The 15,000-nt window shown below is 38.0% G+C and overlaps 1 long non-coding RNA gene across 2 annotated transcripts in view; it reads left to right on the forward strand.

Annotated features, from left to right (window-relative positions):
- LOC123505140 overlaps nt 1–15,000 on the forward strand; it is a 260,629-nt gene that overhangs the window by 225,275 nt on the left and 20,354 nt on the right. The gene's annotated exons all lie outside the window — the stretch shown is intronic.

Raw genomic sequence — 15,000 nt, forward strand, 5'->3', positions numbered from 1 at the left:
CTGAGAGAGAGAGAGAGAGAGAGAGAGAGAGAGAGAGAGAGAGAGAGAGAGAGAGAGAGAGAGAGAGCCAACATCCCTGACTTTCACTGTATGGGATGTACAATGAATTAAATCACAACAACAATAACAATAACAACAACAATAATAACGACAACAACAACAAGAACATCAAGAACAACAAAAACAACAACAACATCAAGAACGACAACAACAACAACAACAACAACAACAACAACAACAACAACAACAACAACAACAACAACAGCATCAACAACAAACTACTACTACTACTACTACTAATAATAATAATAATAATGATAATTCTAGTACCCTTCGTACCAACACATCACTATCACTACAAATACTGCAGCAGCAGCAGTATTAACAGTGTCGTAACTGCCACTGCAGATTATCACATAAAGCTGTTTACCTTGTATGCTCTCTTTATGTAACTCACTGTTCTCAAAGAAAATAAATCAAGTGGAGTATTCACAACCACAACTACATTAAACTATGTTTATTATATAAAACATAAAAATAAGCAACTCCAGCAATAACACATAAAAAAACAGCGCCAGATAGCACGGCCAGATCTCCATGAATCAAACACTTTTTTGCTATAAGCTTCTACAAGTTTCTCATCAACACTGTTCATTTAATACAATAATACCATAACACTATCACTTTACAGCATAGTGATCCCTATATGCGAGGCGTCACAAAACTATCTTAAAAGTTCACAGTATATATGCAGGAGAATCTACAACTCCTAGACAAATTTTCAAAGTTTTTACTCACGTATAAGGCGAGGCAGAGGAAGACCCAAGGATTCATGATGTCTACTTACACAGAAAAAGTATTTTAATATAACTAAGAGTAAGGATGGCTGTTGTTTGAGGGTTCGTTGACTTTGCTTTAGGAGCCATAGCAGTCACTAGTTACTTTTCCCGAAAGATTAATCTTACACACATACTTATATACTATTCGCTCTTATGTGCAGGGAATTTCTTTTCAGGTCCCTTTATCACAGACAGCACTAGGTTATATGTACACTTAAATTCTTTGGTGTGGTTACCCTTGCAGGTGAACATGGTTTTTAGCACGGAATTTTTTGTACCATACAACGCTATCTTTGTTTCCGTGTTGATCCGTTAATTAATATTGTTTCGATTTCCATGTTTAAGCCTATCTATTAGTGGATATTTATATGGTGTAATTGTTTTGTCATCGAAGCCTTTCACTTCACTCATTCGTCACTAACCGTATTACTTTATTAATATGGGCGTAATTGTTTCCTCATCATAGCTTTTCACTACGATCATTTGTCACTTTTACTCCCAGTGGTCATTTCCTGCCGGCACCTTTGTAGCCCAGTGACCCAATAACGACCGGGGCTCTCACTATCTGATCTGTTCTTTTTATTCTTCCTAGTGTTTGTTATTTCATTCTTGTCTGAACACTCTGGTATGTCCGCCTCACGCCCAGTCTCACGACAGCAGCAGCAACAGCAACAGCCACAGCAACAACTACAACAACTACTAAAGTTACTTTGATATTCTTTTGCATGATTGGATATGGAGAAAACACTCATGATTATTTATTATTATTTATTTATTTATTCATTTAGAAAGCTGAGGTTACTAAATAGATGAAAGAAATGAATTGCTATTCGTAGAAATTTAAAGCGGGGAAAAATCTTATTTTTACAGCAAATAAGGGAAGTGTTGGGGAAGAATTCTTTGTAAACTTTTGCCATTATTTTAAGGTGTTTTTGTGATGAGATGCTTTATTTACAACACAGGTACCCATTATACATAAAATATTCTACGAAACAAACAAAGGAAACACTGCAACAGAAAAAAAAAGCTGATATACACTCGCACTAACACACACACACACACACACACACACACACACACACACACACACACCTCATTATCGTGGCATGGAAGCGCAGCGTTGTCAGCACCCTGTACAATTACACGAGTATTAATCCCACCAGAATTGTTTACCGCTTCCTTTTATCCCGGCCACGGCGAACATGGCGGCCCGGTGCTTGGTCTTGCCAGGTACTGAGTGGGAAGGGCAGGGGGCAGCATGGGGTGAGTTGTATTTCCCTTCTCATTAATGCTTATCCACAACACAATTTTTAAATTGTAGTCAATTACGCGGTTGGTCGGTTGGTCAACGATTGCAATTGAAATCAAGGGATTGTGTAATGCCTATGCGTTGTTTATTGTAATTCAGTGGCGAGTAAAGGGTACAGGTCACGGTGTGTTATTGGGTGTGGGTGAGGGTGATAGGTGTGTTGGTTCGTGTGGATGGATGTGGGGAAAAGCCAAGCGGAAAATGATTGCAGGGTTGACCAGTGGTAGAATTTTAGTGTAGAGTCAGTAGGGAACTTTGAGAAAGATTAAACTCCTTTATGGACACGGAAACATAGATGGAGAGAGACAGTAGGTGGTGTTATACAAAACTGCCATTTGTAGCCTCATTGACTTCTTGGATGTTTTATGAAAGTTTTGTGTTCTTGTCTGTGTGTCGATATAAGTATTGCTGGATTGGCTGTCAGTGAAAACTCTGTGTCCTAAAACGCTGACAAGTACTGACATTTTCAAAAGCTAAAAAGTTGATAGGTCGTTTCTCACAATATTTTTCACTTTGGTAATTTATTACTATTGCTGGAATATCATTAAAATCTTGACATTTTAAATCATTCCTTAACTTCTTTTATAGTGCAATTTCTTCATTAATGGTGTCAAATACTATTAAACTGTCACTGGAATCTAGGAAACTTGAGAACATCCATAACCTAAATACAGCCAGTGTCCTTTCGTTAATGGTGTAAAATCATTACTATCATAAAAATCATGTGAACAATTTTTCATGTCCCAATGTCTTCCAATATAACTTGTTCAGAAGTGTGGAAGGCAAGACACTGAAACATTTGAAATAGTGATCCTAGGATGGATACAATGCAAAGAGAGAAGAAAACTAAACTAATTTAATCAACTAAAATAATTATCAATCATCATACTATCCCACCAACGATTTTTTTCTTTCCTTGGTGATAACTTTGGCTGTTTGATCTCCTTTCTTTCCTCATAAATAATTTCAGTTGCTCTTTTCTTTTCCTTTACAGTGGTAAACGTGCTCGCTCACTTGCTTGATCTTCACCTTTTCAGTTTACATGAAAACTTAGTCCTCCACATGCTAATCTTTCGGTTATACATTTGCAGACTGAAATATTTTCTGTCAGTAGATCTCGTGAATTTGTAGAATATAAAGATTTTTATTATACTTCCTAGTGACATAAATAATTTATATACTTTAGTTATTCCTTTACATCGTCTTAAGTTTGTATTCAGTTAAAATATTCAACGGAAGTAGTAAATACCTTGAGTCTCTCATGAAAGAAATTTATAATGCAGTGTGGCGATTGGAGATCACAGAACATTTTGTTTGATGTTCTCACATTACTTATGAAGTCAATGAAAATGCACACTGAAAATTCAGATTATGAACGAAACCGATCTGTGTAAATACAACCTGAAGAGACACGGACGTGACAACAAAATAAATAAAAGTAAAAAAATATAAAGATACAAAAACTTACTTTTGGCCGACTTTTCAACATGAGAGAGCCACAATCGCCACTACCACCACGAATATCTCCCTAATAAAATGAAAAAAAAAAAAAAAAATTCTTGAAAAGAATTCTAATCAACTTTTTTTAACATGAGAGAACGACCAACAACTCCACTACAGTCGCCGCCACTGCCACCACACCCCGCTCTAATTGATCTCCACATTATCTCTCTCTCTCTCTCTCTCTCTCTCTCTCTCTCTCTCTCTCTCTCTCTCTCTCTCTCTCTCTCTCTCTCTCTCTCTCTCTCTCTCTCTCTCTCTCTCTCTCTCTAAGCCGTCTATATATTCATCTATTCATCTGTATTCATATTTGCAGTGTGTGTGTGTGTGTGTGTGTGTGTGTGTGTGTGTGTGTGTGTGTGTGTGTGTGTGTAATTCACCTCGGTCGTCTGCTGGTCACCCAGCCAGTCTTTCCCATTACGAGCTCAGAGCTCATAGACCGATCTTCGGGTAGAACTGAGACCACATCACATCCTGTGTGTGTTTCATTGTTTCACTGTTTGATCTGCTGCAGTCTCTGACGAGAAAGCCAGACGTTACCCTACGGAATGAGCTCAGGGCTCATTATTTCCGATCTTCGGATAGGCCTGAGACCAGGCACACACCACACACCGGGACAACAAGGTCACAACTCCTCGATTTACATCCCGTACCTACTCACTGCTAGGTGAACAGGGGTTACACGTGAAAGGAGACACACCCAAATATCTCCACCCGGCCGGGGAATCGAACCCCGGTCCTCTGGCTAGTGAAGCCAGTGTGTGTGTGTGTGTGTGTGTGTGTGTGTGTGTGTGTGTGTGTGTGTGTGTGTGTGTGTGTGTGTGTGTGTGTGTTCGCTCGCGTACATTTTATTTTCTACGTGAAAGGACGTTCATGATACAAAGGAGAGCGTACACTAGCCCACACACACACACACACACACACACACACACACACACACACACACACAGGGGTCTTCGTCAGCGGGTATTCGTGTCGTTCTTTTCTACTGGTGAAAAATAGTTATTCTTACCCACAATGCACTGCGACAGAGAAGAACGTCTACCTTCTATCTTGTGGTGCGTAGCTTGCTTTGTATTTTGCATCCTTCTTGATTCCTCCTCCTTGTGTTGTTATTTTTTGTGTTTTTTTTTGTGTGTGTGTGTATTTCCGTTATCTATGAGTGCTACGATTTCCATGTTGTTTATCGTATCACTTTCTCCATCGCTTTATCTTTTCTCTGTCTGCTTCTTCCTTTTAAACCCCTTCAGTACTGTGACACATTGTTTTTATCTTGAAATTTGTATAAGATTTTATTGACATTAGAAAGAGTCTGTGGAGGCCAGAAGGTTAATGGCCACAGTCCTCACTATTTCAATCTCTACATAAGTGTCTGAAGCTGTATAAAATCGGTAAATAGTAACCTGAATATGGTAACGCGTCACAGTACTGAGGAGGTTAATAATTCTCTCTCTCTCTCTCTCTCTCTCTCTCTCTCTCTCTCTCTCTCTCTCTCTCTCTCTCACACACACACACACACACACACACACACACACACACACACACACACACACACACACACACACACAAGGCACAGAGGGCAGCTTTAAATCATAAGAGTGGCTGCAAATCTCATTAGGCATCATAATTATATAGTAGTTCCTGACTCTCACCTCGGATGTCATTACTGTTCCTGCTCTTAAGTGCCTCTCTCTCTCTCTCTCTCTCTCTCTCTCTCTCTCTCTCTCTCTCTCTCTCTCTCTCTCTCTCTCTCTCTCTCTCTCTCTCTCTCTCTCTCTCTCTCTCTCCTTTTTTGTGTGTGTCCTTTCATATTTCATCTTTGGCTTTATTTCACTTGCTCTTCTTTATTCTTCTCCTATGTCCTCTTCCTTTAATCTTCGTCATCCTCTTCCTTCTCTTTCTCTTACCGTTGTCCACCTTGTCATGCCCACAAACACACTTAAATAAATAAAGAAAAAAAAATCGCTGCATAATGTATTACTGTTTGATTTTAGCTGACTGTTGCTATTTAGGGAGAGAAAATAATGAACAAAGGGGAAAATGTTATACGCAAGAAGGAGGATATAAAAGTTGTTTTGCTGAGCTCCTTTTCTATTTTCATCCCAGTTTGTTGTTGTTGTCGTTGTCTTTGACCTTCTCCTTTTTTTTTACATATAGTTATGTTTGTGTTCCTATTTTCCTTTCTCGTCCTCCCTTTCGTTGTCCTTTCACGGCCTATTAGCCTCTCCATGTCGTCTTCGTCTTAGTCGTTATCTTCATCATCATCATTGTCTTCTGCCTCCTCCTCCTCCTCCTCCTCCTCCTCCTCCTCCTCCTCCTCCTCCTCCTCCTCCTCCTCCTCCTCCTCCTCCTTTTCTTTCTCCCAGGGTACGGAAAAAAAATCATGAAAAGATCACAGACCTGGGCGGAATCTTCAAGCAGTGTGCCATTCAATTATGCTACGAATGTTTTTTTGAATTGTGGGAGCGTGGCGTAATAAATGACGGAATTCCGAAAGATCAGGCTAAAATTACACCAGCTTTTGTAAGTATGTGTTAAGTAAAGGAGGGAAAGATTAGTAAAAGAAATTGAGATGGTACTTAAAAATACGTATTAGTAATTAGAGCAAGAGAAAAAAAAATGGGAATAATAATAGAAGTAGTGGAATTGATGGTGTGTGTGTGTGTGTGTGTGTGTGTGTGTGTGTGTGTATATATATATATATATATATATATATATATATATATATATATATATATATATATATATATATATATATATATATATATATATATATATATAACAGTTCTAATATGTTCTTTCAGCAATTATATGTATATGTCGTCGTAATAATTATCCATATATTTATAAATATTTCCATATATACATTTGATTTCTTTTTCATCCTCTTATTTCTTTCTTTCTTTGAAGAAAATGAAGTGTCATTATTAACCGACATTTTCACAATAATCGTTTATCTACAGTATACGAACATTTTTTTTTTTTACAAATTTGTTATTTGTCTTATGAATCTTAAACTCAATATTTTGCAGCTATATCACTTACCTACTTTCATTGCTGCATTTAATATTTCATTTCATTCTTTTATATGTGTATCTCATTTTCCTTTCAAATGATGTAGCAATATTATTTATTCAAACATATCCTTTCATGCATTTGAGCTCTGCCGATTTCCTGCCTCGCCTTGCCGCACTTCTCTCCTTGCTGCGTTCTCGCCTAAATTCGCCTCAAACTTTCTTCCCCGTCGAGGATATCTTATTTCATGGATATTTCGTGTCATTTTTTACATATTCAGCCCCGGAGACTTGGGCAATGGAGGCAGGCAGACTTGAGGCGGAACCAGTTAATCACACGTGCTGAATTTTTCACGATTCTGTTTCTAGAATATGAATCCAGACACGACTGAAGCACTGAAAGCGGTAATGTTCTCGTATATATGAGCGTGTGCCCGCTTTGTCCTTAGGTCGCCGCACACACACACACACACACACACACACACACACACACACACACACACACACACACACACACACACACACACACACAACAAATAAATATAACGAACATTTTCTAAAGGCAGGAGAGAATCATAGGTTTGAGTATAATGATAGTTTTTCGATATACATGCCACCAGTAAACCGTAATGAAAGTGAATTTTTTATTTGCCCTAAAAACCTGCACCCTGGATATGACGATGTTTCACCAGTGATATTAAAAGCACAATTCTACCTTTATATTCATTCCCTTAACCCATATTATCAATCTTGCGTTACAAACTGGATTTTTTTTCTAAGAAACTTAAAGAAGCTAAAGTAATTCCTATATATGAAAGTGGTGATAAAACTGAAATTAATAACTATCGCCCCATTCCCATGTTGCCAACATTTAGTGAAATATTTGAAAAAAGTAACTCACACGTTGTATTAACTACTTAGTAAAAAAAACAAAAACAAAAAACTTATCTGAATTCCAACATAGCTTTCGTGCAAACCACTCCGCTGAATTAGCAATAGCACAATTCACCAATATTATTTACAGTTATCTTAAGAAAAAGTATCATTAACCTATCTAAACCTTTTAATACTCAAAATATCATACATTACTAGACAAATTTAAACATATTTGTGTTAGGGGTGTACCATTGAAACTTTTTGAAAATTATTTAACTAATAGGGTACAAACAGTATATTGTTATGGAAAATTCTCAAACTTTAAAAGGATCAATTCTTGGCCCATTGCCTTTCCTGCCTTATATAAATGATATTATGAAGGTTCGAAGTTTATACACACTATGTACGGTGATGATACTTGCTCAATATTGGCTTATAAAGATAGACTGTAGTTACTTTACAAGATAAGTAAAAATCTGGATTAACATAAATAAATTAAAATCAAATATAACCAAACTTAATATATACTTTTTCAGAACTGTTCTCTACACAGCAGTTTGGTACCATGCACCTTGAAAGATGAAATCCTTACAAATGTTTGTTATACAAAGTTTCTTGGTGTTCATATTGACGAAAATTTAAACTGGAACTATCAGACAAATGACGTATTTTGTAAATTGTAATTATGTGAGGTATATTGTACTGGATTCGTGATGAATTAACAACAGAAGCTCTAGTCAGTATCTATTATACCCTTTGCTATCCGCATCTGATTAATTGTGTGTCGATATGGGCCTGCAACTATCCTTCTTTCATTAATAACTTAAAAACAGTACAAAATTTCATCATGACATCTATTTTTTACAAAGGTAAATTTGATCCTACTGGGAACATATTCTCAGAACATAGACTCTTAAACTTTTATTATGTACATTATATATATTATTCTTTTTGTCTTTAAGATTAAGAACATTTCAAAAAGACAGGAAACCTCACTTTTTCGAATATTTCATTCAACTCATGGCACCAGAAACAATAATCTTTATGTAATATGTTCACAGTATCGCACTACTCTTTTTTTTTTTCATTATAGCCCACAATTATGATATAGGCTACCAAATTATATTGAATCTCTTCTCTTTACAACAAACTTAATTGAGAAATATTTTTCTCATACAGAATAGTTAGACTAATGTTAGATTAATGTTATTTGCATCTTTGTATTTTGTCCACTATTCAGTGTATTCGTATCGCCTTTCAAACAAATGGAACTAACTTACAATACAAATATAAATGTCAGAGAGTCTTGACAGGTCATAGCAATATTCATTATGTCTTCTTACTTACTTAAACACACACACACACACACACACACACACACACACACACACACACACACACACAGACGTGCGCACATACGTATGGACTCGATTTTCGAGTTTTTCTTTAGTTTTTCTTATAGTTTTCTTATTTGTAACAACCGCAGAGAGAGAGAGAGAGAGAGAGAGAGAGAGAGAGAGAGAGAGAGAAAATCTTCGAACTAAACGTAAGTCCAAAAATACTATTCTATGAACGGAGAGGACGACTTTCTGGCTCTTACACTACAAGAGAAGAAGTATGTAGGTTAATGAGACGCTTGAAGGCCTGTCCTGAGACCCACATACGCCGCTAAGGACACGCTGGTAATAATTAGAGTGTGAAGCCTAGAGCTGGACCCTCCCGCCCCTCTCTCTGTGGCTGTGGTCTGGTACTTTCTTCAAGAGTTCAACGATGCCTCCTCTTTCTGCTTTCTTATTCAACTACTTGGACTCATTTCTGCCCCAGGTGTGAGACAGACTATTGAATCCGTCGTGCATGAAAGTCTTAATTAAGTGTTTTGCAAGGCGGCGTATTTATAACGACACTTACAAAATATTTTTTTCACTATGTTATGTTCGATTTTATTTTGTTTGACAGCACAGTGACGCTCCGATACGCGTCTCAGTATATATGAGCTAATGCTTAATATTATATTTGTAGATATGAAAGTTAGTACGAGTTCATATATGCTTGTCATTATTATTATGTGATTGTATGTAATTGTATAAAAAAAAGTGTATGAATGAACTTCTCCATCTCCTTTAAGAAAAATAAATGGAAAGCAGGAAGAAAGAAAAGGGCTACGAGAAGGCAGACAAAAATATTATATGGTGTTTTTATAGTGTCTAAAAAGGAAGAATCCAAGTAAAAATAAACTTTAAATATGTGTCTTCTTTAGTTCTTCAGATAACCTTACCTTTCTCTCAATCTCGTGACTTATTTATCGTCTACGTTCCTGTATAACAGAATTTTTGTTTGGTGAAATATATTTAGTGCAAAGTCCGTACAGTTTTTTTCTTTCTTATTTCATTTTTTTTCTTTAACAGATTGCCGGCTTCAAAACATACTGATATTTAGTTTTATGAAATATAGATTCTAAACGTTCTGCAAGAAAGAAAAAAAGCTGAGTTCACAATTTTTCAGTTCTTTTAACGCTTTCTTCTCCTCCTCCTCCTCCTCCTCCTCCTCCTCCTCCTCCTCCTCCTCCTCCTCCTCCTCCTCCTCCTCCTCCTCCTCCTCCTCCTCTCTCTCTCTCTCTCTCTCTCTCTCTCTCTCTCTCTCTCTCTCTCTCTCTCTCTCTCTGGAAATTATCCCATTTATACGTTCTTGTAAGCATCAATCAGAGATGTACCTCGGTGTATGTGTGTGTGTGTGTGTGTGTTTGTCTGTCTATGTATCTCTGTGTGTCTGGATATGTGTGTGTGTATATGCGTGTGTGTGTGTGTGTGTGTGTGTGTGTGTGTGTGTGTGTGTGTGTGTGTGTGTGTGAGAGAGAGAGAGAGAGAATAGAAACATTTACACTCTCTCTCTCTCTCTCTCTCTCTCTCTCTCTCTCTCTCTCTCCTCTCCTCCTCCTCCTCCTCCTCCTCCTCCTCCTCCTCCTCCTCCTCCTCCTCCTCCTCCTCCTCCTCCTCCTCCTCCTCCTCCTCCTCCTCCTCCTCCTCCTCCTCCTTTTCCTCCTCCTCCTCCTCCTCCTCCTCAGCCATCATCAATATATACTCACCATCACATAACACTGCCACCACCAACAACAACAATACCATACTGACTACCACCACAGCCACATTACCTATACTTTCAGCACGTACCGCCTTTCCTAACACATCACAACCAACGCAGCGTCTTTAGCCATAAAGTGTAATCTAAAACAGCATCACTTTCCTCCTTGTCTTTAGTGAAGCACATGGCGCCTTATCCCGACAGCCTTACTAACGACCATGCCGACGACGACTTGTTGTTAATTAAACCTAGGTTGAGCGTGTCTCCTCGCCCTGTTGTGCTATTAATTATAGTTTGCTAGCAAGACCGTATAAGGGAAGTTAATTATCGCTTGTGAAGAACCACCCACACCTTGCGCTCTCTCTCTCTCTCTCTCTCTCTCTCTCTCTCTCTCTCTCTCTCTCTCTGTGTGTGTGTGTGTGTGTGTGTGTGTGTGTGTGTGTGTGTGTGTGTGTGTGTGTATATATATATATATATATATATATATATATATATATATATATATATATATATATATATATATATATATATATATATATATATATATATAAACAAATGAGAATGTTCCCTCCTCCCCCAGTCCCCCAACAGATTTCAAGACAATTGCATGAAAGTAAAGAAAATACAAAGAAAGAAAATTAAGGAGTAGAAATTTACCACGGTGCAGACTCACAAACGGACACACAGACAGACGGGTAGATAGACAAAAGCCAGGTAGCACAGAGAGACTGGAAAGCAAGAAACTTGAAAGCATATGACGAGATTGTGTGGAATTCATCCCGATGAGAATACTTTGCACAAATGTGAAAGGACAGGACAGGCACGTGACAGAGAGAGAGAGAGAGAGAGAGAGAGAGAGAGAGAGAGAGAGAGAGAGAGAGAGAGAGTTTTTATTTATTCAGTCTTTAAAAGAATGCTATATATATATATATATATATATATATATATATATATATATATATATATATATATATATATATATATATATATATATATATATATATATATATATATATATATATATATATATATATATATATATATATATATATATATATATATATATATATATATATATATATATATATATATATATATATATTATATATATATCGATAAGGCAGCACTTATTGGAAAATAATACCTTAGACCTTGCTGCCATGTATGACCAAGCTAGAGCGCTGGATTCTGCCCAGAAGAGCTCAGAGCTGTACAATGTTCATCCTGGCAGTTCTGTGATCGGTGCTACAGCCAGCAAGAAAGAAGCAAAGGATGATATATCGAGCGATCCTTCAGTAGTGACTTCTGCAGTGGGTGTCAAGTGCTTCTTTTGTGGGTTAATGAAACACCCACGGTCAAGGTATCCTGCATGTGAGGCTACATGCTATAGATGCAAGAAAAGGGCCATTTCGCAAAAGTGTGCCGTTGTATTCCTACAAGTGCTTCCGTCGTCCCCAGCCCAGCCCAAATGGAGTAGCGGCTGACGTCACAACAGCAAGAGTAGCTTGGTCATCAGGAACGACTTGGGCTGGGCTGGGGACGACGGAAGCACTTGTAGGAATACCACGGCACACTTTTGCGAAATGGCCCTTTTTCTTGCATTTATAGTATGTAGCCTCACGTGCAGGATACCTTGACCGTGGGTGTTTCATTAACCCACAAAAGAAGCACTTAACACCCACTGCAGAAGTCACTACTGAAAGATCACTCGACATATCATCCTTTGCTTCTTTCTTGCTGGCTGCAGCACCGATCACAGAACTGCCAGGATGAACATTGTACAGCTCTGAGCTCTTCTGGGCAGAATCCAGCGCTCTAGCTTGGTCATACATGGCAGTAAGGTCTAAGGTATTATTTTCCAATAAGCGCTGCTTATCAAAGCAGACTGTAAACAACTAATAAAAGCGTCACGTATTGATTCCTCACAGTATTGAGTCGCTGTTACCGCCTTGAAGTTACACTCCTTACCCAAGGATTTCAAGGCCCGGAAATATTTGTCTAAAGTTTCTCCAGGCTGCTGGCGGCGTGTAGCGAGTTTATACCGAGCGAACACTTCATTTGTTGGTTTCACGTACTGGCACTGTAGGGCACTGATTGCGTCATCGTAGGTGGCACTCTCAGAGATGGTTTCATAAATCCAGGGAGACACATAGTTCACAAGGAGGCCGAGTTTGTCTACGTTGTCCTGAGTCAGGGCTCCCAGGAAGTTCTCGAAGGTTTTCTTCCAATGTGTCCACTCCTGGACCGCAGTCGGAGAACTGGGGTCGGTGTCGAACCGCTCAGGCCTCAGCAGATGATCCATGTGAAGGAGTGTTTTGTTTGAATAAACTGAAGTGATAAAACACAACTTCAATCAAGGGCTTTATTCAAACAAAACAATACCATATCTGTAAAATACATAACATAATTAGCAATAGTATCAGACAAATGTTATGTAATATTATGCACAAAGAAAACACTCAAGCACATAAACACAGCAACACGAAAACTGACCTCTTCAGTTTGTCCGGCCACGTTCCCAGCCCAAGTGACAGACCACTCATACAACTGCACCAGTATGGGTCGCACACGCTTTGAACGAAGCTGTATTACAATCATAATAATTTACTGATACAGACCTGACACTGGTACGTAACATTCACACGACATTCACCCAGAACCGACATTGCTACGAAACATTTTCACGACATAATTATTTTGAAGTTAGGAAATCTTGTGATACACCATGCATTTACTCAGGTGTTCCCAAAGGATTCATTCCACTAAAGAATATTAATATCTTCATTTTTTCACATCATAAAAAAAATATACTTAGATTGCCATTCTATTGCTTCCTTCGCTCCTTCTGAGTTACAATGTAGCTAAAAATATTGACAGTTTCAAAATACCTTGTGATAACATCGCTCTTAATATTAGTTGTCAAAGCGGAATTATGTCATACACGATGTCATTTGATCTTCTTTTTTTGTAAGAGGGGAAAACTGACCGAGGGCTACAAAAAGATCAAACAAAAAGGCTCATTGAAAAGCCAGTCCCCAAACAGAGTCAAGAGAGTTAACCAAAAGAATGAGATAAATGTCTTGAAACCCCACTCTTAAATAAGTTCAAGTTAGAGGTAGATGGAAATATAGAAACAAGTAAGGAGTTCCGGTGCTTACCAGAGAGAGAGGGATGAATTGTGAGTACTGGATAACTCTTGCGTTAGAAAGGTGGAGAGAATGGAGATAAGAAAGCGAAGAAACTTTTTTGCAGCAAGTTCACGGGGAGTGGGAAGGTTTCAGTTAACAAGATCAAAAGACCAGTTGGTATGAAAATAGCAGTAGAAGATAGCAAGAGATGCAATATTACGACGGTGACATAGAGGCTGGAGACAGTCGGTTAGAGGAGATGAGTAGATAAGCTGAAGAACTTTTGACTCCACCATATCTAAGAGTGCAGTGTAAGTGAAACCTCCCAAATATGTGATGACTACTCCAAACATGGGCCGATAAGGATCCTATACAGAGTTAACAGTTGTAGGAGTGAGAAAAAATGTGCGGAGACAACTCAGAACTTCATAGAAGCTGTTTTCATAAGAGATAAAATTTGAAGTTTCCAGTTTAGATTATAAGTATAAAATAGATCGAGGATGTTCAATGTAGAAGAGGGATGGATGTCTAGACGCTAGAAGATTGTGTCAAGTTGGAAGATGTAGGAACAAAATCTGAGGCATTGAACAATATTCACTTCTTTTTACCCCAATCAGAAAATTTAGAGAGATAAGAAGTCAGGCATTATTTTGTGTTCTGAGTGGATTTCCCTGCGTGATTTGTTATCTTCCTGAAAGTTTGGTCGTCTCTGACAAAACGTGGATAAATGTAGAGTGGCATCATCAGTTTAAAAGTAGATATGACGAAAAGTTTAGTTTTGAAGATAACTTATTAATGATAGGAAGACTGGGTGACAGGACAGAACCCTAAAGAACATCACTGTTGATAGATTTAGAAGAACAGTGACCGTCTACAACAATAGATGGATTGGTGAGGAAACTTGAGATGAAGTTGCAGAGAGAAAGACAGAAGCCGGAAGAGGGTAGTATGGATATCAAAGCTTTGTACCAGAATTTATCAAAAGATTTTGTTTCGAAAGCAACATCAAAAGTTTAACTAATATCTTTCTAATATCTTTTAAAGAGGATAAATAGCTTTAATTTCTTACTTGTCTAAAGATTTTTAATCTATCCTCTATACGAAGATTCTTAAACATCTACCACTTCGCAATCTTCCATCTGATCGCCAGGATGGCTTCCGTCAGGGTCGGTCTACTGGGCTTCCTTATTGAATCCTGGTCATCTTCTTTTAGAGATTCGGCGAAACTTTTGTTGTCGCGTTAGACATACCAAAAA

This window comes from Portunus trituberculatus, chromosome 17 (genome assembly GCF_017591435.1).
Source record: "Portunus trituberculatus isolate SZX2019 chromosome 17, ASM1759143v1, whole genome shotgun sequence".
NCBI lineage: Eukaryota > Metazoa > Arthropoda > Malacostraca > Decapoda > Portunidae > Portunus > Portunus trituberculatus.